The sequence below is a fragment of the Cervus canadensis genome, chromosome 2 (genome assembly GCF_019320065.1).
Source record: "Cervus canadensis isolate Bull #8, Minnesota chromosome 2, ASM1932006v1, whole genome shotgun sequence".
NCBI classification, from domain to species: Eukaryota; Metazoa; Chordata; class Mammalia; order Artiodactyla; family Cervidae; genus Cervus; species Cervus canadensis.
Window position 1 is genome coordinate 75,539,791 of NC_057387.1, and position 25,924 is coordinate 75,565,714.

Sequence of the window (25,924 nt, forward strand, 5' to 3'; positions counted from 1 at the left end):
AGAAGCTTACAATGCCAGTTAAATATGTACAGCCCACCTAACATCATAAATATCACACTTCATTTGTGTATGTGTGTGTGCGCGCACTCAATTCTTAAATTCCTTTCATTTCCTAAAGTCTTTATTTTTACTGTGATACCACAAAGCTGAATGATTATAGTATAGGTAATGAACTGCATATTTATTTTCAATGAAGAGGAGAAACTTTTGCAATATGGTTTTGGAAACCCCTGTCGCAGAGTCGGGCATGACTGAAGTGACCTAGCTCACACACAATATTAACATTAGCAAGTTATCGGTAATTGAAGGAGAGTTTGATGGCTTCATACATGCAGATGATAAGGTTGACTTCAAACTTTCCCATGAATTCTATCCAATTTGAAATATACCACAAATAAGATTATTTTTACTACTATGTCATGAAATCGAATGAGAGTGTAATTTAAACATATTTAGCTTAGATTTATAAGGAAACATTAAAGGCTTTTGGTGTTCCAGTCTTTTTTATTATCTTATATTTGGGATTCAGTTCACTATATGAAAATTAATCTGAGGTAAAAAGCCCTGAACTAGGTATCAGAAGTCTTGGATGCCAATTGAGGCTCTTTTGATGAATCAGGTGTAGGACTTGGGACATCACCATTCTTGATCTCAGCTTCCTCATCAGACTGAAGAACAATCCCTACAATCCCTTTCAAAGCTGCTTATGATTCTGAGAGGCTTTAGTTTAAAACAGAAATCACAGCTTGATCACAAAGAATATTATAAAGTATTAAGCGAGAAACATGTCTTATAAATTGTATCTGAGAACCAGTAGCATGTGACAAGCAAACAGAAAAACATGCTTGTTTAGTTCACAATTTAAATAACTCTTAGGAAAAAGATGGTGAGTATGACCATTTGGTAGTCTGGTAAATTTGTTTGTCAGACAAACAAATTTTTTACCAGAATTTTGGTTTTTTACCAGAATTTTGGTTCTTTACACATTTGATCCCACAATGTATCTTAAGGATTTCTAGAAACCAATTCTGTGTGGCATCTTCACTATCTAATGCTATTAAATGTGTGCAAAGTCCTCCCAGCTTTTTTATGCTACCTCTTTCTGATACAACATTGTCTCATAGAATAAACCCAAAGGCAATGTCATAATCAGGGTATGTTGCAAATATACATATCACTAGACTAAGTGTTTTGACTGAGCTGACTAGTGACTAAGTAATTCAGTCCAATAATTGATTTGACTCACTTTAATTCAACTGATTCACTGAGTTAAGTGACCAATAGATCATATTGTTCTTCCTTACATAAGATAACCATTCTTTTATTTAAACACATTTGCATAATTAATTCCTCCCCAAGGTGGGAGGTGGGGAATAAGATCAAGTGATTCATAACCAACCAATAGCATTTCCAGAAAAACAGACTAAAGAGAAAATAATCAGTGAAATAATATAAGAAAATTTCCGAGAACTGATGAGACACAAGTCTTTAAACTGAAAAAAAAAAAAAAATCTAGCAACTTCCAAGAAAAAAGAATGGAAAACAAAAATCCATTCCTAAACAATTTAAGAATTGCAGAGAGAAAAGAAGCATTTCTAGAGAAGAAAAAAAATCACCAAAGCAATGAAACCTAATTAAAACAAATGTTTCATCTCAAAACACTGAATTACAGGAAACTATCTAGTAATGACTGATGGAAAATTATTTGCAATTTAAAATTCTATTAGCCAATCAAGAAAGTATCCAAACAAAACAAATAAATTTTAAATAACACAATGACTTAGAAAATTTACATCCTGTGAATCTCTTTCTCGGAAGTAACTTTATGATGTATTCTGGCAAAATGAGAAGTAAATCAGGAAAGGACTGGGGATTCGGGATCCTGAAAAGCTTGACTACAAGCCAGTTGATGGCTCTGCAGTCTTGAGAATGACCTGTCCAGATAGCAGATGGAGTACAGGTGTCCCCTGAAAGGAAAAGGCCAGGATAACAGTGAGAATGGAAGGCAACTCAAAACATTCTACGATTCTGAAGCTGCAAAAATTTGAAAATAAAGCAAGAAATCAGAATAACACAAGGGAAAAAAGAAAGTCATAGTCTAAAATTGAAGTCACTGCCAAATAAGAATGAGTTCAAAATAGACTTCAAAACGAAGAATGGAATGGATTCCAAAAACATAAAGAGTGTGAGTAAAACACTGAAAATTAAGAATTAATAAATAAGACTCATAAATCTTCTCCCAAGAAGAAAAAATGAGCTAGCTGAAAAAAAGCTTTATAAAAAGTCCTGATTTAAATATGAACTGAAATAAAATATGGCACAATTTTAAGCAAATGCTGGAATTAATCCACTTGAAAGAAGGAAGATCCCTTTAACTTTGATTCTAGGACTATTCTCCATTGGGTGGCTTAGGAGTCATATTGAGCAAAATATGATTCTAGGACTCTTCTTGGTTCTGTGATGAATAATATTTACAGAGTTCTAAAAGCATTAATGCTGCTATTTATTGATTTTTCAACTTTTTGGCCTAATCAATAGACAAAAATGAAAGATTTAATTACAAATATTAAAAATAAATATCATCAATATTCTCACTGTACAGTTGTTAAAATTGGAGTAGTATAAAAAATTGGGGTGGTATAATTATAAAAGGAGAGATGGTGAGAAGGCAAAGGGTGGAAATAGCTCAACCTCTTGAAATAAGGAGTTAAGAGAAACTATCTATAGTGAATGAAGCAAAAAAAGGTTGTGGAATTTAAATGTAACCAATAAAAGATGTCAGAAAATTAATATAATTATAATGGAGGAGAGAGAAAGGTGAAATTAGTAAGATAAATTTCTTCCTACCATGGTATCTATTTAAAGATTATAAATGAAAAGAAAAAAAGTCAGTATAAGCATATTATTTAGCCTTACAGAGTTAGCCAAAGGAAAAGCTAAAACCAGAAATGGTTCAAGTCAGTTGTTCTCAAAACCAGGAATAACAAAGTGAAGGGAGTGGGGTAAACTGCGGTGCTTTATTACAGTAAGTTTCTGTAACTGTGTGCATGGATTATTTTCATGCAAACTTATTATTTTGTCCTTTTAATTAAATTAAAAGGTGCTATTGGATTTCAAAGAAAACAGCTACTAACAAAGTCCTAGGAGCTAATTAAAGGTTCACAGAAGTGGAATATTAGTAGAACTCCAAGAAATACAAAGGGAGAGAGTAGAGTCATATTTCTTTTAAGATTCACAATATTTTAACACTTCTGACACCAGGATCTTTGTTAAAATCAATGTCATCTTATAACCACTTATGGCTTGGTAGCAGCTGTGATCTAGTTGTCACTGACTGCATACATACAAACTGGAACACTTTCCTAATGACAGACTAGACAATTTTTAGCCATCAATATTTCAGTCAACAGACTATTTAAAAACCTTTTAAGGAAGGAAGGAACATGAGCCCTGAGTATTGTCTGAAAACCTTCTGTGGACATCTTTTACTAAGATCAATATAGAGTCAGCATAAAATTTGCAAAATGGACAAACAAAAGAAAATCTCAGAAACCATGGTGAATCACTCTTCTATGAAGTTCAACATCACAAATAGTCTTGATAAACCAGAGAATGGTACCATTTAAGAAAATACTGACATCAACAACACTGCATTGAAAAGTGACTCAGCAAAACCAGATTCTGAATATGAAAAAGAATTCTTTAATGGATATCTTTTGACTTTTATTTTCCTTATGAAAGTGGTATGATATAAACAAAAATCTTTATCTAAATAATTCTAAAAGAGTTCTTTCAGTAGGTATAAATCTAAAATTCTAAATGATAAGAAAGCACTGTAAAATAAACAGGCAGAGTTTTTCCTTTCTACAAAAATGGTGGTATATCTTAGAAATCCACAATGTCTTAGATTTAAAGAATTACAACCAGAAAGAGTGGTAATTAGTAGAATCTGAAGATTACTCTTAATTTGGATAAATCATGACAGATTCCAGAGAGTAGTGAGGATTTAACTGCCCTTTGAAGAAGGAGGAGGAACATGAAGCATATCATAAGTATCATTTTTTAAAAAGGTTTTCCTACAGAACCTTTGAAAAGTTAAAACAAAGGTCAGCCAAAAGTATGGGTAAAAGACAATAGGAACTCCTGTGTTAAGAACTGATTTGCAAGTTCAGAATAATATTAGTCAACAGACCAAGAAACCCTTTTCCAGATGACTACTTTTTATAGAAAGAACATGTTTACATACCGTTTGCCCTGTGTGAAAAGCTTTTCTTCCCCAAAGCAGAGCTTTAACCAACAGTGTCACTGTAAAATACCCAGGTCACTAGAAAAATACTCAGCTACCTCCTGGGTAGTCATAATCCTAACAGATAACATCTTAACAATATAACTGGGCTTCCCAGGTGGTGCTAGTGGTAAAGAACCCGTTTGTTAACAGGAGACTTAAGAGATGTGGGTTTGATCCCTGGGTCGAGAAGATACCCTGGAGGAGGACACAGCAACCCACTCCTAACAGCAACTACAATTATCAGGTGCTTATTATGTATCTGCCAGTATGTTTTCTCTATGTGTTTATGCATAAACACATACACACACATGCGTGTGTACTATTTTTTCTCTTTCATCTCCTTCATGCTGAAACCAGTTTGGTTCAGAAATATTGTTGGTGCATACAGAAATCCAATTGTTTGATTATCTTCTAGGTTGAGACACCCAAATAACAGCTGCTAGTTAAAGTAAAATGAGAAAATATAATTCTGAGAAAAACTAAGTTGTCCTACGCCTTCACTAAACAGCTATTTGGTAACAGCTGTTCTTAAACATGAGTTCACATTTTTAAAGCCTATTATAATACCATTATAGATGCTCCAGATAATCTGTACTTGGCTCACATCTTTAGCTATTATCTAGCATAAACAGATAGAGCACTTATATATTTCCATAAACTTTATAGAAATTATTAGCCCCAGAGTAGAGTCAGTCAGTCAGTCTCTCTCTTCTCCTCATTCCCTCCCGTCCTCCTTTTCTCTGTATCTGTCTCACTCACTATTAAACACACACACACACACACACATATATATATATATACAGATTTTTAAGTCTGTGCTATTTCTGGATTTTCTAATTGGCAAAGACTAAAACTAATATCAATGCCACAATGCCCCTTTAGAGTGTCTTCAGCTGGGTCATTTTTATTTACCAGTCCATATTACCCTAGTTTGAATTAAAGAGGTCCATAGGTACCAGATACTACACTTGATCTTAGCCAAAAGGCCAAGAAGTGATCCAGTAGTCATGTATGGATGTGAGAGTTGGACTATAAAGAAAGCTGAGTGCCCAAGAATGGATGCTTTTGAACTGTGGTGTTGGAGGAGACTCTTCAGAGTCCCTTGGACTACAAAGAGATCCAACCAGTCAATCCTAAAGGAAATCAGTCCTGAAAATTCATTGGAAGGACTGATGCTGAAGCTGAGACTCCAATACTTTGGCCACCTGATGTGAAGAACTGACTCTTTGGAAAAGACCTTGATGCTGGGAAAGATTGAAGGCAGGAGGAAATGAGGATGACAGAGGATGAGATGGTTGGATGGCATCACTGACTCGATGGACATGAGTTTGGGCAAGCTCTGAGAGTTGGTGATGGACAGAGAAGCCTGACATGCTGCAGTCCATGGTGTTGAAAGGAGTCGGACACGACTGAGCGACTGAACTGATAGGTACCAGAAGGGGTTTCCCTGGTGGCTCAGCGGTAAAGAATCTGCCTGCAATGGAGGAGATGTGGGTTTGATCCCTGGGTCAGGAAGACCCCCTAGAGAAGGAAATGGCAACCCATTCCAGTATTCTTGCCTGGGAAATCCCATGGACAGAGGAGGCTGGCGGGCTACAGTTCATGGGGTCACAAAAGAGTAAGACACGACTTAGAGACTAAAACCATCACCACCACAGGTACTAGGAATTTTCACTAAAACAGTTCTCAAATGTGTGACTCTCTCCTTAAAGACCATCCACAGAGCACAGACAATGGTTCCCATAACCCTGTTCTCCCCTCAGCAAGTCTCCATGCTATGCTAAGCAGAGTCATAGCTTTAACCCAGTCCACTAGACCTAAAGACACCAAAACCAGGCAAAGACTGTCCCACACTGACAGTGGCCTGTATTCACTTCAGAAGAAACTCTATTGGTACCATAAAATTGTATAAGTGGGATGAATCTAGCCTAGCAGTTCTATGAAATAACAAGCAACTTGCTGACTTTTATTCAGTGAGAATCAATATCCACAAAAATTTCACATAGCCTACCTTAGACATATTGAGTGTTTGCAATCTGGAAAAGATTTTAAACTTACAAGTTCATAGCACTTAAATTTGACATTGATGTTTTACTACAAATTCAGCATTTCTGTGTATGGCATTTCTTACAAACACGAAATCTCACTTTAATCACACGTTTAAGCTCAGAAATATGGTTTTAAGAGTTACAAGAGTGGATATTTCTGGTTTTCATTTTAAAGCCAACAGGAAGCATGAGGATAACCATAAGTCAGAACTACTGATAAAGGTTGTTAAACACATAAATATGTATTTTTAAACATCTCCTTAATAATACCCTATAGAAACAGAAATATAACTGAAGAGAATCACTCCAAGTTAATGAAAGCTTCCATTCAGCAGGAATATATACTAATTTTAAATGTATACATATAGTATAACTTTAAAATAACATATGCTTATTACAATGTAGCTTCAAAGTACATTGATACATGGTGAAAACTCAGATTACCACAAGGAAAACAATAGATATCCACACATATGGTAGAAATTTTTAATACCTTCTCCTTAAAGAATGAATAGATGGGGAAGGAAATGGCAATCCACTCCAGTATTCTTACCTGGGAAATCTTATGTACAGAGGAGTCTGGCAGGCTACAGTCCATGGGGTTGCAAAAGACTCCAACAAGACTTAGTGACTAAATAATAAAATGATTGTGTGCTAAAGTTAAGTTTTTAAGTGCGTGCATTTGAACTGATAAAACAAATTTATATCAATTGATGTATAGAAACAAACAAATAGAACAGCAAACATAAATATGTGAGGGTATATGAGACTGAAATAGTATTAACAAATGACATTGGAACAAAAACATTAACAAATTTGACATACATTGAACTCAGCTCCTCCAAACTGTAGTTGGCACATTATTTTTAATCACCAGTGGGGTGTTTACAAAAACTGATCACGTACAAAGACATAAGGCAAGTTACAAACAAATCCAAAGACTAAAATCATACAGATACAGACCACATTCTCTGTCCACAGTGTTTTTAAGGCAGGAAAAAAATAACAAAAATATAACTACACAAATGCCATATATTAGGACAATAAGAAAAATTGGTTTTGGTAATCTACAGGGCAAAAAAAGATATAATCAAGATCAAAATACATTTTAAACTTATGATAATGAAAAAGGCATCTCAAAACTTAATTTCACGCAGATAAAGCAGTATTGACAGGAAAACTCAAAGTCAGAAAGAAACATCATCCTTAATGTGAGATGATATATTCTGTGAGCGCTTCAAATCAACATTATACCTGAGGTCCTACGCAAGGCAGAAAGAGAAGTAGGAAAAGATTAAGGATTATAAAGAAAGAAACAAAACTGCCATTACTCATGAATGACAACAGAAGTGGACAATTCCAAAGTATATGTAAATTGTTCAACTTAGTTACAAAATTTATCAAGATTGCTGGTGAAAAACATAAAACCAAGTGTTTTAACACTTCCCAACTTCTTATATGAGGCCAGTATCACTCTGACACCAAAACGAGACAAAGACATCACAATAAAAGAGACTACAGACCAATATCTCTGATGAATATAGATGCAAAAAATACTAGCAAACCAAACCCTTCAATGTATAAAAAGGATTATACACTGTAATCAAATATGATTTACCTCAGAATTGCAAGTTTCATTTAAAATATGAAAATCAATGTTTGATCAATCATAATAATACAATAAAAGACATGACAAGTCAATAGCAAAAGCATTTGACAAATTCCAATGCTATTTCATGACAAAAACATTCAACAGGACATAGAACTTCTCCAACTTGATAAAGCTGCATGTGAATAACCCACAGCTAACATCATTATTGCTGCTGTTGCTTAGTCACTAACTCTTTGCGATCCCATGGGCTGTAGCCCACCAGGCTCTTCTGTCCATGGAATTTCACAGGCAAGAGTACTGGAGTGGGTTGCCATTTTCTTCTCTAAGGGATCTTCCTGACCCAGGGATAGAACCCACTTCTCCTGCTTGGCAGGCAGATTCTTTAGCACTCAACCACCAAGGAAGCCCTGGCTGACATCATACTTAATGGTAAAAGACTGATCACTTCCTTGCTAAGTGAGCAGGATCAGATAACGTTACTCACCTGTACTTTCTATTCAATTAGAGGTTTCAGCCGGGGCAATTGAGCAAGAAAAAGAAATAGAAAACATCTAAATTAGAAAGAGAGAAGTAAAACTATCTCTATTCCCAAATGACATGATCTTATATGTAGAAAATACTAAGGAATTCACACACAAAAAATATTTTTGTTGTTGTTCAATTATTAAGTCATGTCTGACTATTTGCAACCCCAGGAACTGCAGCATTCTAGGCTTCTTGTCCTTCACTATTTCCCAGAGTTTGTTCAAACTCATGTCCATTGTGTCACCAAACCAACTCATCCTTTGTCACCCCTTCACCTTCTGCCCTCAATCTATCCCAGCATCAGGGTCTTTTCCAATGAGTTGGCTCTTGGCATCAGGTGGCCAATGTACTGTAGCTTCAGCACCAGCCCTTCCAATGAATATTCAGGGTTGATTTCCTTTAGGATTGACTGGTTTGACCTATTTGCTATCCAAGGAACCCTCAAGAGTCTTCTCCAGCACCATAATTCAAAAGCACCAATTCTTCAGTGCTCAGTCTTCTTTATGGTCCAACTCTCACATCCATACACGACTACTGGAAAAACCATAGCTTTGACTAGATGGATCTTTGTTGCAAAGTAATGTCTATGCTTTTTAATATACTGTCTATATTTGTCATACCTTTTCTTCTAAGGAGCAAGTGTCTTTTAATTTCATAGCTGCAGTCACCATTCACAGTGATTCTGGAGCCCAAGAAAATAAAATCTGTCACTGCCTCTCCTTTTTCGCCATCTATTTGCCATGAAGTGATGGGACGAGATGCCACAATCCTAGTATTTTGAATGTAGAGTTTTAAACCAACTTTTTCACTCTCCTCTTTTACCCTCAAGAGGATCTTTAGTTCCTCTTCACTTTCTGCCATTAGAATGGTATCATCTGCATATCTGACACTGTCAATATTTCTCCTTGCAATCCTAATTTCAGTTTGTGATTCATCCAGCCCAGCATCTCACATGATGTACTCTGCATATAAGTTAAATAAGCAGGGTGACTATACGCAGCCTTGACATACGCCTTTCCCAATTTTGAACCAGTCCATTTTTCCATGTGCAGTTCTAACTGCTGCTTCTTGACCTGCATACAGATTTCTCAGGAGCCAAGTCAGGTGGTCTGGTATTCCCATCTCTTTCAGAATTAACCAGTTGTTGTGATCCACACAGTCAAAGGCTATAAGGTAGTCCATGAAGTAGATGTAGATATTTTACTGGAATTCCCTTGCTTTTTCTATGATCCAACAGATGTTGGCAATTTGTTCTCTCGTTCCTTTGTCTTTTCTAAATCCAGCTTGTACATCTATAAGTTATTGGTTCATGTATTGCTGAAGCTTAGCTTGAAAAATTTTGAGCATTACCTTGTTAGCATGTGAAATAAGTACAACTGTGTGACAGTTTGAACATTCTTTGGCATTGCCCTTCTTTGGGACCAGAATGAAAACTGACTTTTTCCAGTTCTGTGGTCTCTGCTGAGTTTTCCAATTTGTTAACATACTGAGTGTAGCATTTTAACAGCATCATCTTTTAGAATTTTATATAGCTCATCTAGAAATCCATCACTTCCACTAGCTTTGTTCACAGTAATATTTCCTAATGCCCACTTGACTTCAGACTCCAGGATGTCTGGCTCTAGGTGAGTGACCACACCATCATGCTGTTCAGATCATTAAGACCTTTTCTGTATAGTTCTGTGCATTCTTGCCACCTTTTCTTAACCTCTTCTGTTTCTGTTAGATCCTTGCTATTTCTGGATACGTTCAGCAAGGTTGCAGAATACAAAATCAATACACAAAAATCATTTCTATTTCTGTGCATTAGCAATGAACAATCTGAGATAAAATTAAGAGACAATTCCATTTCCTATAGCATCAGAAAGAATTAAATACTTAGGAACATTTTCAACAAAAGAAGTGCAATTATTTATACAATGAATACTATAAAACATCATTGAAAGAAATTAAAGAATACCTAAATGAATGGAAAAACACCCCATGTTCACAAACTGAAAGAACTTTTATTAAGATGGTAATACTTCCAAATTTGGTTCAATATAATCCCTTCAAATTTGTAGTGACATTTTGTATTGACATTGACAAGCTGATTCTAAAATTCATATGTATTCACAAGAGAATAGCTAAAACAATATTGAAAAAGAAGAACAAAGTTGGAGGATTCAGTTCTGATTTCAAAATTTGCTTCAAAGCTACAGTAATCAAGACAATCAAACTAAAACCATGGCATCCGGTCCCATCACTTCATAGCAAATAGATGGGGAAACCATGGAAACAGTGACAGACTTTATATTCCTGGGCTCCAAAATCACTGCAGATGGTGACTGCAGCCATGAAATTAAAAGACGCTTGCTCCTTGGAAGAAAAGCTATGACAAACCTAGGCAGCATATTAAAAAGCAGAGACATTACTTTGCTGACAAAGATCTGTCTAGTCAAAGCTATGGTTTTTCCAGTAGTCATGTATGGATGTGAGAGCTGGACTATCAGGAAAGCTGGGGGCTAAAGAATTGATGCTCTTGAACTGCGGTGTTGGAGAAGACTCTTGAGAGTCCCTTGGACTGCAAGGAGATCCAACCAGTCCATCCTAAAGGAAATCAGTTCTGAATAGTCATTGGAAGGACTGATGCTGAGGCTGAAACTCCAGTTCTTTGGCCACCTGATGTGAAGAACTGACTCACTGGAAAAGACCCTGATGCTGGGAAAGATTGAAGGTGGGGGAAGGGGACGACAGAGGATGAGATGGTTGAATGGCATCACTGACTCACTGGACATGAATTTGAGCAAGCTCCAGGAGTTGATGATGGACAGGGAAGCCTGGCATGCTGCAGCCGATGGGGTCACAAAGAGTCGGACACAACTGAGCAACTGAACTGAACTCAACTCAACTGAATCAAGACAACGTGGTATCTCATAAAAGGACAGAAATAGAGCAATGGAATAAAGCTGAGAGTCCAGAAATAAATCTTTACATTTTTAGCAAAATGGTTTTTAACAAGACATCTAGATATGAGGAAAGAATGGTCCTTTCAAAAAATGGTGTTATGACAAGTAGATATCCACATGTAAAAGAAAGAAATTGATCCTTTCCTTAATTCTATATATTCAAAGTAATCAAAAACCCAAATATAAAAGCTAAAACTATAATATTCTTATAAGTAAAACATAAAAGTAAAACTCTTCAACCCTGAATTAGGTAATGGCTTTTTAGATATGACACAAAAATTAAGTATAAAAATAGACAAACTAGACTTAATTAAAACTTAGAACTTTGGGGCTTCAAAGGATACCTCAAATAAGTGAGAAAACCCACAGGATGGGAGAAAATATTTGAAATTCTGTATCTTAAAAGAGATCATACACTATATAAAGAACTATCATAACCACCACAAAAATAGACAAGCAATCCAATTAATACACAGGCAAAGAATATTTCTCAAAAAAGATATATAAATATCTTTTCATGGCCAACAAGTACATGAAAAAAATGCTCAAGATCATCAGTCATCAGAAAATGCAGTCAAAACCATAATGAGTATCACTTCACATTCACTATGATAGCTTAAAATTCTGGATGGTAACAAGTGTTGACAAGGAGGTGGAGAAATTGAAACCCCTGTTAATACACTGCTGGTGGGAATATAAAATGTTGAAAACTGCTTTGGAAAACAGGCAGATTTTCAAATGTTAAACATGTTGCCATATGACTGAGCAATTCCACTCCTAGGTATATACCCAAGAGATGAAAACATATGTTCACACAAAAACTTATATGCAAATATTAGTAACAGCACTATTCATAATAGTCAAAAAGTGGAAACTACCCAAATATTCATCAACTGATGAGTGAATGAACAAAATGTGGTGTATCCATATAATAAAATATTCAGTTCAGTTCAGTTCAGTCTCTCAGTCGTGTCCGACTCTTTGCGACCCCATGAACCGCAGCATGCAAGGCCTCCCTGTCCATCACCAACTCCCAGAGTCCACCCAAACCCAAGTCCATTGTGTCGGTGATGCCATCCCACCATCTCATCCTCTGTTGTCCCCTTCTCCTGCCACCCTCAATCTTTCCCAGCATCAGGGTCTTTATTATTTGGCCATAAAAAGAATGAAGCACTTCCATGGAATCATGTTTTTAATGTAGACCCCAAGAAAATATTCTTTTATGATTAAAAAAAAAGAATGAAGTACTGATCAGCATGAATAAATGAAGTACTGATACAGCATGGATAAATCTTAAAAATAGCATGCTAAGTGAAAGAATCTGTTCACTAAAGGCCTTATGATTTTATTCATATAAACTGTCCAGAATAGGCAATCCATAGACACAGAAAGTAAATCAATAATTTCCAGTGATCAGAGAAGGGAGCATAGGGAGTGACTGCTAAGGGGTATGGGATTGCTTTTGGGGATGATAATAACGCTTTAAAATTAAATAGTGGTGATGGTTACATAACTGTGTTCATGTACTAAAAACCAGTGATTTGTATACTATAAAAGGATGAATTTTATGATATATGAATTATAGTCCAATAAAGCTATTGTTTTTAAAATACTTTTAGAGGTCAAGTTTATTTCTCTATAGCAGTAGCAAAAAGACAATGAATTGTTTGAAAAGATACCATTTAAGATAATCTCAAAAATATGCAGTTTCTGTGAATGAAGAGAACAAGATGTTCAAGGACTCTTAAGAGAAAAATTATACTATTATAATATTATTATAATATTGTCATGTTAGAGAAGATCTAAATATATTGAGAGACAGTCATGTATTCTAAAACTGAATATTTACAAAGTATCAATTTCCTTTTAATTGTTTATAGACTCAAAACAATCTCAATGGAATCTCCATTAAATTCCTAACAAACTTTTTAGAACTTGATAAGCTGATTTGAAAAACATATATGTAAAGATAAAGGGCCAAGAAATGCTAAAGCACTCCTGAAAAAACTGGACCAAGAGGGAGGATTTACTCCCCCATTTACCAGATAGCAAGACAATTTAAACCTATGGTTATTACAGAAAGAGACAAAAAGAACAAATACAAAGCTCAGAAACAGACCCACACATATGTCAACACTTGGTATTTGAAAATATCAATAATAAGTATTTGTTGTTTTAAGCCACTAAATTTGGGGGTATCTCATTAACACAAAAATAGATAACAATAATCGCCTTTATTTTTCCTTTTGGCACAGAAGATTAACCTTCCCTGTCTCCTTGAAGTTAGGACTTCTTTTGCATCTAAAATGTGAGTACAAATCATTCATGTCACTTCTAGATGGAGGCATTTAAAGTTAGTTCACGATTATCCACAATTTTCTTCATACTACATCAACTGGAAAAGTCCTATGTTCCAGATACAGAATGATAGCAGTTTCCTGAATTTAGACTTCTAAGTTTCTGAAACTAGTTGTGCTGGAGAGATGTCCTAAACCAGAGGAAACTTTACTTGAATGACAGGTAAATCTTGATCACATTAAGTCAATGAGATTTGGAGATAATTTGTTACCAAAGCATAACCTAGTCTATTTTTACAGATACTAGGCTCCATCTCACTAGTAATTAAAGAAACAAAAGGCAATTAGATAATACATACCCACCAGATGGGCAAAAATTAAAGTTTCTGATAACACTAAATTTTGGCAGAGATGTAGAGGAATGAAAGTAGGAATATAAATGGGTAGAAACATGCTGGGAAAGTATGGCATTATCTAATAAAGCTGATATCTGCAAGCCCTGTGATATAGCAATTTGACTAGGAGTTTTTTACTCTAAAGACACAGAGGACAAGATGGTTTGATGACATTATCAACTCAACAGACATCAGTTTGAGCAAACTCCAGGAGATAGTGAAGGACAGGGAAGCCTGCATGCTGCAGCCCATGGTGTCACAAAGAGGCACTGAGCAACTGAACAACAAAAAGAAACTCCTACATCTAAGCACCACGACACTTGGAGAAGAAGGATCATAGGTGGTTTATTTATGACAGTAAAAGAAAGAAAGGGAGGGAGGGAAGGAAGGAAAGGAGGGAAGAAGAGAGGGAGAAGAGAGAAAGCAGAAGGAGGAGAGAGGGGGAAGCGAGGAGGGACAGGGAGGGAGGAAGGGAGAAAAAAAGAAAAAGGAAAGAAGGAAAGAAAAAAGGGAGAAAGGGAAGGAGAGGGTAGAAATGATCCAAATATCCTTAATCACAATGAGTAAAAAATAAAAAGTATTATATTCATAAAACAAAATATATCCAATAATAAAAATGAACAGTCACTGTCAGCAACAGCATTCAGTCAACAACAAAAAAGTTACTAAGTGCCCCTTACATGCTGGCTCTGTTTCAGGTACTAGGGATACAACAGTGAATAAATTCTAATAAATTCTAATTCTGCACTCTAATAAAAATAAGACAGGAAAAAAATGATTAATAATAAGTCAGTAAGTATTTTTAAATGTTGTAAGAACATGAGGAAAAGCTAAGGAAGGGGAAAGTGTTTTGCAAGGTAAGATGTGCAATTTAAAATATGATGACCAGAGTAGACCTCATTGAAAAGGAGACAACTGAACAAAAATTGGAAAGAAGTGAAAGTAACAGATTAAGTCACGTGGCTATCTGGGAGAAGAGCATCCCAGTCAGAGCAAAGATGGTCTCTGATATACTCAAAGAATAGCAAGGAGACCAGTGTGGCTGGAACTGAGTGAATAAGAGCAACAGCAAAGAAAATGAGATCAGATAGATAGAAGGAAGAGGAAAAAAATAGATAGCACTTTGTAGGTAATTCTAAGCAACATTTGAGATTGGAGATTCTGGAGGAAAAAAGTGACATGATCTGCAACATGTTGTAAGCAGAGCTCTGATTACAATTTGAGACTGGATTATGGAGGGGAAAGGATGAAAGCAGGGAGACCAGTGAGGAAGTCCTTACAAAAATCCATGTGGGACATGATGGCAGCTCAGATTTGGATGGCAGCCATGGAGGTGATGAGAGTAACTATATTCAGGAATTATTTTGAAGATAGACCAAAGAGGACTTCCTGACATAGTACATCTAAGATATGAGGGAATGGGAGATATCAAAGATGACTCCCAGGTTTGGGCCTGAACAACATGAAGGATGAAGATAGGAAAGGCTGCAGAAAGGGCTTGGGTAAGATGAAGATTCCATTTGGAGCATGTTGAACTGGAGATGTCTGCTAGACATCCAAGTGGAAATGTTGAGCAGGCAAGTCTTTAGACACAGAAGTCTAAAGTTCAGGGAGATAACTCAAAGTTTCACCTATCATTTTGGAGTCATCAGTGCACAAATAAAGAGAGTGCATGAAATCATCAAAGAGTGTAGGCAGAAAAGAACTCCCAAGGACTAGAGCTGAAGACAATCTAAGGTTAAAACCTCTGAGAGCAGAAGAGAGACCAGCAAAGGGGACAGAAAGTAATGGCTAGGGAAGAAGCAGGAAAAATCAAGACTACATGGTGTCCTGGAGGCCAACAAGGAAATATCACAAAGAGCAAACGGTGATAACTGACAATGCTACCAACAGGTGACGTAAGATCAAAGGTGACAACTGACCACTGAATTTGGGAAAGGTGATGTCACCAGTGACAGTGGGCAGAGTACTGAAAGCAAGAGTGACAGAAGTAGGTTTAAGAGAGAATGTGAAAAGGGAATCAAATGATAGGGAATATAGACATCTCTTTTTAAAAGTTAATGCTTTAAAAGGGAGAGGAAATGGCTTTGTCTCAAAAACATGATGTTAAGCAAGAGAATCTATGAAAGGATGCCTCCTGTGTGCATATAATTTTTTAAATAAAAGGAAAATTGTGATTAGGAAGGAACAAGCAAAAAGGTTCTGGGTATTGGCATGTTCTCTTATTTGTATGGTGAATAATGAGTATTTGCCTTGAATTACCTGTTACAATTAAAAAGCAGTTACAATTACAAACCAGTCCATCCTAAAGGAAATCAGCCCTGAAAATTCATTGGAAGGACTGATGCTGAAGCTGAAATTCCAATACTTTGGCCACCTGATACAAGAACTGACTCACTGGAAAAGCCCCTGATGCTGGGAAAGATTGAAGGCAAGAAGAGAAGGGGATGACAGCGGATGAGATGCCTAGATGGCATCACCAACTCAATGGACATGAGTTGAGCAGGCTCCAGGAGTTGGTGATGGACAGGGAAGCCTGGCGTGCTGCAGTTCATGGGGTCACAAAGAGTCGGACACAACTGAGCAACTGAGCTGATTGGTTACAGTGATTTGCTATATTATTTGTAAACCAGTACCAACATTTGTTTTATGTACTCTTCTCCCTGTATACGTCATAGTTCAAAATATTTACAGATTAATAAGATCATGTGTGTGAAAAGACAACAAGTAATATCACTATGGAGTTACAGAAATTTTAAAAAATACTTGAGGAGGAACACTTCAAATTATAACCAGACCAAATTTGAACTGAAACGCCAAAAGGTTATATGTACTAGGTCTGTCCAGGAGGTGAACATTTGTAATTTAATTAAAAATGGAATTTGTAAATCACATAAAAATATTAAAAGAATTAGAGCAGACAGTAAGCCCTTTTCTTCATTTTTAACTCCACAGGACATGTTTTTTAGTATGCATTTGGCTCTCAGTATGAAAAATGCAGTACAGTATCTGCCAAGGCAATTCTTTCCTTTCTCTGGAGATTTTTTAAGTTCTATTTCTAAGACCCCCTTGGGATACTGCCCTTCACAAACACAAACCTTTTAGTTATATAACAGTGATCTAACTGAAGACACGGCTGTTTTCTCTCAGTAATTTCATTACAAAAGAGAAGTAGAGCTTCTGCCAACTAGAATGGCTCTCCCAAACCATGAATGAGTTGGACTGTGAGCAGATCCATCCACTGTTTTTAGTTGTTTTCCAAGAGACTGGAAGCCAGGATATTTGAGTTCTACTACTCTCTGTTCATTCAACAACCAATTTCCTTAACTCATTGGGTATCTCTTTCAAAGGCGATGATCATCTACTTCACCAGAGACTATGATGGAAGACAAATGCCTGAATAATTGATGGCACTTCCAGTCCAAAGGTGAAAAGGCAAGGAAAATAAATTTAAATGTGTTTATAAAAGAGTAGGTGCCTACTAAATCACTTCAGTCAAATCCGACTCTTTGTGAGTCTATGAACTATAGCCCACCAGGCTCCTCTGTCCATGGGATTTTCCAGGCAAGAATACTGGAGTAGGTTGCCGTGCCCTCCTTCAAGGGATCTTCCTGACCCAGGGAACTACCCATCATCTCATGTCTCCTGCACAGGCAAGCAGGTTCTTTATTGCTAGAGCCACCTGGGAAGCCCTCATAAAAGACTGCCTCAAATTTATTCCACTCTTCCAAACAGAATAAAGAGCATGTGCAGGGTGTGAGCACGTTATTTTATTTTAGATCAACACCACCAAAAAGAGCCACAGACATTTATAAACCTATCCTAACTACTGATGGCTAAGCCTCAAATAGTTTTGAATTACAAGTAACAACAAAAGCTATCCTAACATTCTGTCTGCTAAAACAAGTCAACAGTTGGTTGTTGTCTGCTTTTTATCAAAAGGAAATAAAAATATCAGTGACACTTTATAGTACACACTTCCTGTACAACTTTGTGTGTGTGTCAATTCTTAATTTCTAGCTTATCTGTTTAGTTAACCTCTGCTATTTTTCTGGGATTCATTCCAAGACAACTAAAATCCATTACTAAAATTGGCATCTATGCTATTGAGCTTAATTTCGGACAGGCTCTAAAGTGTTCTGAAACCAATTTTTAATATTCTGCACACAATGTCATGCTAAAAAGTAACAAACACTGTTCAAGAACAGAAACTGACAGGAAAGCTGCAATTTTTGGTGTCCTCCAAAACAATTTTTATTTCCTCCAAATATACCATACTGAAAGTAAATAGGTACTATGCTAAAGCCACATGTTTTTGTTGCAGTGTTGCAAATATTAACTTCAAGTTGAATATGATTCTTTAAGCTAGACTGAAAGATGATCTAAATATTACATATAAACTATATGTTTCTAAGCTAAAAAAGTGTTTTTCTCTTCAAATTTTGGTTGAAAAGCCTTAAACGCATAAACCATAAGTGCCTATTACAAAAAAATGCCAAGATCAATACAGATTTTTTTTTTAATTTCATGAAATTATAAACTTAGTAACGTTCGCAAATGTTAAAAAGTCAGAGAGTTATAAATTTTTAAGCTGGGAAACCTCTTAGATATTATCAAGAGACCCTCAGAACTGTAATCCAACCCTCTAACTTGACAGATGAGGAAACGGAGGCCGAAAGAGGTTAAATGAACAACAGCTGTCAGGGTAAATATAAATCATACCAAAAGCCAGATTTTCTGGCTCCCAGTCCAGAGCTCTGAAAGAGCATTTGTCTCAACATACTTTAATACTTGAGGAAATGAAGGTTAACAGAGGACACTCGAGGCAGCCCCTCAATATAATGAACCCCCTCTGGCTTAAAAGAGCCAGTTTCCTCTTGTCCTTGCAAACCCAAGTTCTAGAAATAGCACCCCAAATAACGACTTTCTCACATGGCCTCATCCTACCTGGGGTTTCCAAAGTGATTCCTCAGCTGGGTCTCTTTTTCTCACACCTACAAGTTCCTTTAAATAAGTGCTTTGGTTGGGATTGGGTTTTGTCGTTTTGTTTTGCTCTATTAATATGCTTGGGGAGAGCTTAGATGGTGGAAACAGAAGCTCTGGGCTAAACCACCCCTACAGCACATTTTTTCTTTTGTCATCCAAACCAACAAATCTTTCCTCCTCCGGGCCCCAGGGCTTACTGGTTTCCGTCGCAGTCCCTTCAGTTTCCAAAGTAGCGAGGAGACCTGGAAAAGAAGTTGGCCGGATGGCAAGTCCTTTCGGGGGCGCCGGGCAGGTTCGCGCCCAGGCTGGGCCGAATGCCCTCGGCCGCGCGCCCCGATGCTCCTCGCCCAGGGTTACTCCGGGGCGCCTGCCCGGGGGAACGAGCGTCCCCGCCGACCCTCCGGTGACGCCGCCGGACCCGCCCCGGCCTCTTGGCCCCCAGGTGGCTCGCGGCTCCGGCCGCCCGCGCGCGCGCCGCCCGAGCGCCTGGCTCCTCGCCCGGCCAGGTGCAGGAAGAGGGAGCGGTGGGGGGCGGAGAGAGGGTGGGATCCCACCTCGAGGCCCAGGTCCCAGCCAGGCGGGGGCGAAGATGACGGCGGCGCGGGGCTCGGACACCTGCGTGGCTCGCGCTCGGACGGCCGTGGGCTCCGCGGTGGGCCGGCTCCAAAGTCGTCGCGGAAGGTGCCGGGAAGCTCTCTGGGGAGAGGAGGCAGCGGAGTGTGGAAGGAGGGGCCGAGCGGGAGCGGAGGGAGAGGCGGGAGTCGGAGGAGAGAGGTCGGGGCAGAGCCGGGTGGCCGCCTGCGCGCCCAGCGCCCTCCGCCACCGCTCCCCGGGCCGGAGGAGCGGCCCCCGAGCCGCCAGGGCGGCCGCGTAGGTGACGGGGGTGGCAGCGGGGATGCGGCTGCCCCTGGCGGCGGGCACGAGGAGGAAAAGCGAGGAGTTTGGAAAGAAGGAACCCCTGCCCGCAGGGAAGCCTAGAGGCCAGGCAAACCCACGAGAAAGGTGGCACCGCTACTTTACCCAACAGTCAGCTACCGTGCGGACACTGAACCGCGACTCTCAGACCCTGGGCTGGGCGTTGGGATTCCCTCTGTCCCTCCTACTTCCAGACTTCCGGGCCTTTGGACATGAGGTGTGCAGAATGCTACAGTAAAGATCCCTATAACTGAGGGGAGTGGGAAAGAAAAGCGAAATGGAAAGATCAGAAGTGGTCAGGTAGTGAGTTTCCTGTCACCAAGAATGATTCAACCAAGCACTTTGGTCATGCTTGTCAGGAAGACATGATTCTTTTCAATCTTGAAATTCAATGGCGTATGAGGTAGTAAGTTTAAAAAAATCCGTCCTTGACCAGTGTGATTCCAACCCCAAAGTAATAAGCACTTTTTTGTTCTCCACTCAAAGTGTTCACTCACTGATTTGTTTATTTATTAATACATTTTTTGTTGAGACCCTACAGAGTGACGCACAACATGCTAAGTGCAGTTACCATGTTCCTTGAACTTGAAGCTATGACAAGCAAGTATTCATCTAATTACCAATTGTGATGAGTATATGAAGGAAACCAACAGAGTGTGGAAGAAAGAATAAAAGGGAGTAGACTACTCTAGGTTGGGTGAATGGCTCATTTTCAAAGGTCTCTGGAAATGAACTTGCATAACACCCTCACAGGATCATCAGAGACACAGACAACTTAGCCCAGAGACCGGTAGAGCCAGGAGCAATGCCTCCCTGCTCCCAGACCCAGCCTCTTACTTGGCCAACGCCTGGAGCTTTGTAAATGGAACTTTCCCCAGAGAGGAATATCCTCCCAGGACCACTGTCACTTTAATGGAGACAAACATTTTCACTGGATGAAAACAAGAATTAGAGATACTGGCTTCCCCAAATTGTTGCAAAATAAAACAATACAACAGAATCCTAAATTATTTGATATGAACTAGCATTTTAGTTTTCTAGGATTGCCTTAACAAATGACCACAGACTCGATGCTTAATATACCAGAAATGTATTCACTGTTCTGGAGGCCAGAAGTCCAAAGTCAGGGTGTTATCAGGTCCATACTCCTCCCAAAGCCTTAAGAGAGAATCCTTCCTTTGCTCATTCAGCTTCTGGTGGCTCCAGACCTCTATTGGCTTACAGCTAAATCTCTCCAGTCTCTGTCCATCTTCACATGGCCTTCTCCTCTGTATCTGTGTCTTCTTCTCTGTCTCCTGTGAAGACAGTTGTCTTTGGATATGGAAACCATCCAGATGATCAGGATGATCCCAACTCATCTTCACTTGGGACTTCCCTGGCAGTTCAGTGGTTAAGAAGCCGCCTTCCAACGCAGGGGATGTGAATTCGATCCCTGGTCCAGGAACTAAATCCCACATGTCTTAGAGCAACGAAGCCCTCGTGCAGCAACTAGAAGACCCAGCATAGTCATGCATACACACATACACACACACACAGGTGTTTACCTATTTGCTCAGCAAAGACCCTTTTCCAAATAAGGTCACAGGTACTGGAGTTTAGGATGTGGACATATGTTAGGGAGAAGCCACCACTCAACACACTAAAACTAGTTAACTAATAGATACCAAAATTATTGTCTACTGTGGTATCACAGTATCATTCGAGGACCACCATTTAAAACTGTATCAATACTAAGTATAATGAATTATTGTACTGTGAAATGCTAAAATTAAGTGTCATTAAACTTGGGTTCATGAGGAATAACTGTTGTAAGGAAAAGAAGTTCAAAGGCCCAAGCCTTTATTTCATGTTTGAGTCACAGGCAATATTTGAAAGCCAAGCATAGATTCCCCTTTGTTAAATTAATATATAAATACATCCCACATCCATATATATGGATTTCTGATACTGTGATTCAATACTGAATGTCTGCAAGGCAGCAAGCTCTGAGTCATGAGCTCCTATGGAGCTTACAGTCTAGGTTAGGGGACACATTTGAATCTCATTTCCTCTGGCACCATGTCTGATGCATATCTGAAGCTTGATAAAGAGTTTGTTGAATAAATAGATGAGTAAAAATAAATCACTACCAATCAACTAAGCAATTATCACCACAGTGAAAAACATCTCCATAATAAGAAGATAGGATTTACTATTGCGAAACAGATTAACGCCCTGACTCATTCAGTATTTTCCTAAGTGAAGGAAAAAATCCCTAAAAAGAAATCTTTGATTTAAAAAAGAACATAACGAGATCACCTATCTCATCTTTAAAAAAAAAAAAATCATTATATGACTATTTACACAGATACAAATCCTGCTGGGAACAATCATAACTGAAGTCATAGTTAAAATGAATAAAATGGTTTGTCCAAGTATCTTGGTTGATAGTTTCAACTATTAATTTCATTATACTGATGCATCACTTCTTTTTTTTTCTTTTTTGATTATATACATGTTTTAATGCCCTTCTCCCAAATCGTCATACCCTCACCCTCTCCCACAGAGTCCAAAAAACTGTTCCATACATCTGGGTCTCTTTTGCTGTCACTTCTTGAAACTCTTTACAAACAATGATTTCAATGATGCCACTCTCTCCTGGTTCACCTCTTCCCTCTTTAGGTTTCCTTCTTATTCTTCTATTCTTACAATTATAAACCATCAATCAGTGTATTAATATCTGCCAAACTGAGTCTCATTCATTGACTTATGTGGATCACAAGCCCATATCTGAACCAGTCATGATGGCCAGTGACTTAGAATATGATGACCAGACAGGTGTGAGTCACCTGTACACTACTGGAAAACAGGAAATGGGAAGAGAATTGATTTCACCCTAAGCAAATAACTTAGAGTGTTCATACTGTTCCATACTGAATGTTCTTCCTCCATTCTACATCACCTTTCCCTCAACCATTACCTACTGTCATCATCTGCTGGTTGAAATCTTAACCATACACCAAGATCAACTGACCAATACACCAACTTAACTGGGTCAGTTAACAGACCCCCAAATTGGAACTCATCTATTTCTGGCCCATGATCGTTTGGAAATTTATTTTGTCTCTTTTATAATGAAGCACTCTCTGATTTATCTAGTGGTTAGTTGTATGTGTAAAATAAAATGCCCTGAGAGCCAAAGTTGTGTCTTAACAAATTTTTGATTCTGTTTTTAATCGGCCATGTGTTTATCACATTATCTTGGATGTAGAAATTACTCAATTAATATGCATTGGACTGAAGAATAAGAAGCAAATCTTGTAGTTTTCCATTTGCATAATTAAAAGAATAAAAACAAAAAGCTTGTTTATGAATAAGTACTTCACAATGATTATTTACCTATTGCACTGTTTGAAATCTGTTTGAAATCCATATACCAAAGAGAATTTTATTCTAACTTTCCATGGCATATATATTATAGGAGTTAAATACATAACACAATCTCAGTGGATTTTAAATTATAGAGGCACAGGAAAAAAGATGAGAAATATACCAAAATGTTTCCAGTAGCTATCTCTAGATTATCTAATTTAGGAGATTGTTTTGTTGGTTATTTGTCCCTTTCTAAGTTACCTAAAATGATCATATGTTACTTTCATAGAGGAAAAAGTTATTAGAAAATATCTATGTAAAATCATCCATTCTTTGAAATCTATTCCTGGGAACTAGAGTCATTCGGATACTCCTTAAGGCCTGGGGCAACCCAGGTTTACTGGCCAGCAGGCCCTACCTGTAACTCATCTAAATGAGCTCCTAATCTATTGGAACATCCCCCCCACCCACCCTTTTTTTTTTTTTTTTTTTTTTTGCTCTTTAGAATGCTGCCAACATAAATAAGGGAAAATTGCATTACTCCTGACTACCTAAAAAGGTATACGATACCAATGGAAGTCATAGCAGCTATTTAGTCTTATTTTTTTTCTTTTTACACAATATTGAAAGGGTACTTTCCACTTACAGTTATTACACAATATTGGCTATATTCTCCATGCTGTACAATACATTCTTGAGCCTATCTAAACACCCAGTAGCTTCACAGCGTCCATTTCTGTTTGTTTGTTTTCTGGCCATGCCTTGTGGCATGAAGGATCTTAGTGCAGTGGAAGTGTGGTATCCTAATCCTGGACCAGCAAGGAATTTCCTCTCAGTGGCTTTTGAACTGTGACCAAGAATCTAATTAGAGTTGAAAGGTAAATCAGTCAGATTATTTGCTTACAATTTACTACCAAGAATAAAACTTCTTTCATTCCAACCTTAAAATTAGTAGCAGAACCTGGACTAAAATATGACTTTTCCTCAAGGAATTTATCTTTTATTACATCAGTTCAGTATTTCATGCTATATCTTCATATTTATTAGCTATTTACCTCTTTACCAAAATTGGGCATCAAGGTGTAAGAGAAATTACAAAGTTCTTCAAATTTCATGCTTAATCCAAATTAATTATTATTTCTTTGATCTGAAAGACTACAAGTAAACTAAGAGAATAAATGTGGGGAAATTACTGCCAGACAGTGCTGGCAGTATTTCAGCATTGCCTGAAAATGCTGCTGTGAATGAACTAGAATCATTTCAGAATCATGCAGCTGAATGAAATGTTCATAGAAATACTTTTCAGATTTAAGTTCCTATGGATCTTAAGAGAAAGTGGTCAATATTTCTGATAATCCTGATGATTGGTACAAGCATGTGTGCTCAGTCACTCAGTCGTATCCGTTCTTTGCTACCCTATGAACTGCAGTCTGAACACCAGGCTCATCTATCCATGGAATTTTTTTCAGGCAAGAATACTGGAGTGGGTTGTCACTTCCTCCTGCAGGGGATCTTCCTGACCCACGATCGAACCCACATCCCCTGTGTTCATTGGCAGCCAGATGCTTTAACACTGAGGCACCTGGGAAGCCCGGTGATTGGTATACATGTGTTATGATTTTCCCATAGCACAAAGCACTTTGTTCTGTGCAAGAGGGTAATGGGATTTCAGAGCAAAAAGCACCAGGGCATGTTTGCTGGCCTATAAACCAAGCCTCATAGTTAAACTGTTGCAAAATTTACAATGAAAAAACTAAGTGTTGTGGGAGGTTCTTTATTTTTTTTCCCAGAGGCCTGGTTCTAACACCAAACTATTAGGCTGTAAATGACAAAGTATCCTGTTCATTATTTTAGTTACTTTCCTTGATCATACCAATGTGGCATTAAGGAAACCTTTATTAGCATCGTCCTACCAGATTAATAGGGCTTTCCGGGTAGCTCAGTGGTAAAGAAGTCAATGCAGGTGACACCCTGGGTGTCCACGAGGGCGTGGGTTCAATCCCTGGGTCAGGAAGATACCCCTGGAGGAGGAAATGGCAACCCACTCCAGTATTCTTACCTGGAAAACCCATGGACAGAGGAGCCTAGCAGGCTGCAGTCAAGAGGGTTACAAAGAGTCGGACACATCTGAATACAGAGCACACACAGATGCCAAACTGGTACCCAATACAAACAGATTATAAAAGATATGCACTATTTCATCAGCCACCTCCCCTTCTCCTTTTCTTCTGGTCAAAGTGTTTCCTTTTGGCAGAGGAACTGCTCCTCCCTGACTCCAGGCACGTGGACCCTGTTGGGGCTGCCAGTTACAGCAAACTGGCTTCCGAGGCTACAGAAGCATGTCGTCCAAGCCAAATCTATGGTAGAATCGTACACTCCTGGCTCTGTAATTGGCCACTGAGGTAGGACCATGACTAGAGGAAGGCCAGTCAAAGCTGTCATCCTGGGGCTTTGCCAATAAAAGCTGGGATGGGTCCCTGGGGTGGGAGTCAAAGGGAAGATGAAGCGCTTTTTCCCCTCAGATATGACTCTGTGTGGTTGTGAGCTGCAGTTGCCAGC

At 38.2% G+C, this 25,924-nt stretch overlaps 1 protein-coding gene and 1 pseudogene across 5 annotated transcripts in view; both read right to left on the minus strand.

Annotated features, from left to right (window-relative positions):
* LEPR (leptin receptor) overlaps positions 1–20,096 on the minus strand; it is a 90,188-nt gene extending 70,092 nt beyond the window's left edge. For 2 of the 5 annotated variants that reach the window (XM_043461056.1, XM_043461058.1), the window contains exons 1-2: positions 19,654–20,096; positions 19,297–19,341 (exon numbers count right to left, since the gene is read on the minus strand). The gene's annotated coding sequence lies outside the window, so the exon portion shown is untranslated. The other 3 variants (XM_043461059.1, XM_043461057.1, XM_043461061.1) reach the window with 3 other exon arrangements.
* Positions 5,169–5,286, minus strand: LOC122437580 (annotated as a pseudogene).
* Positions 20,097–25,924: the final 5,828 nt, after the last annotated feature.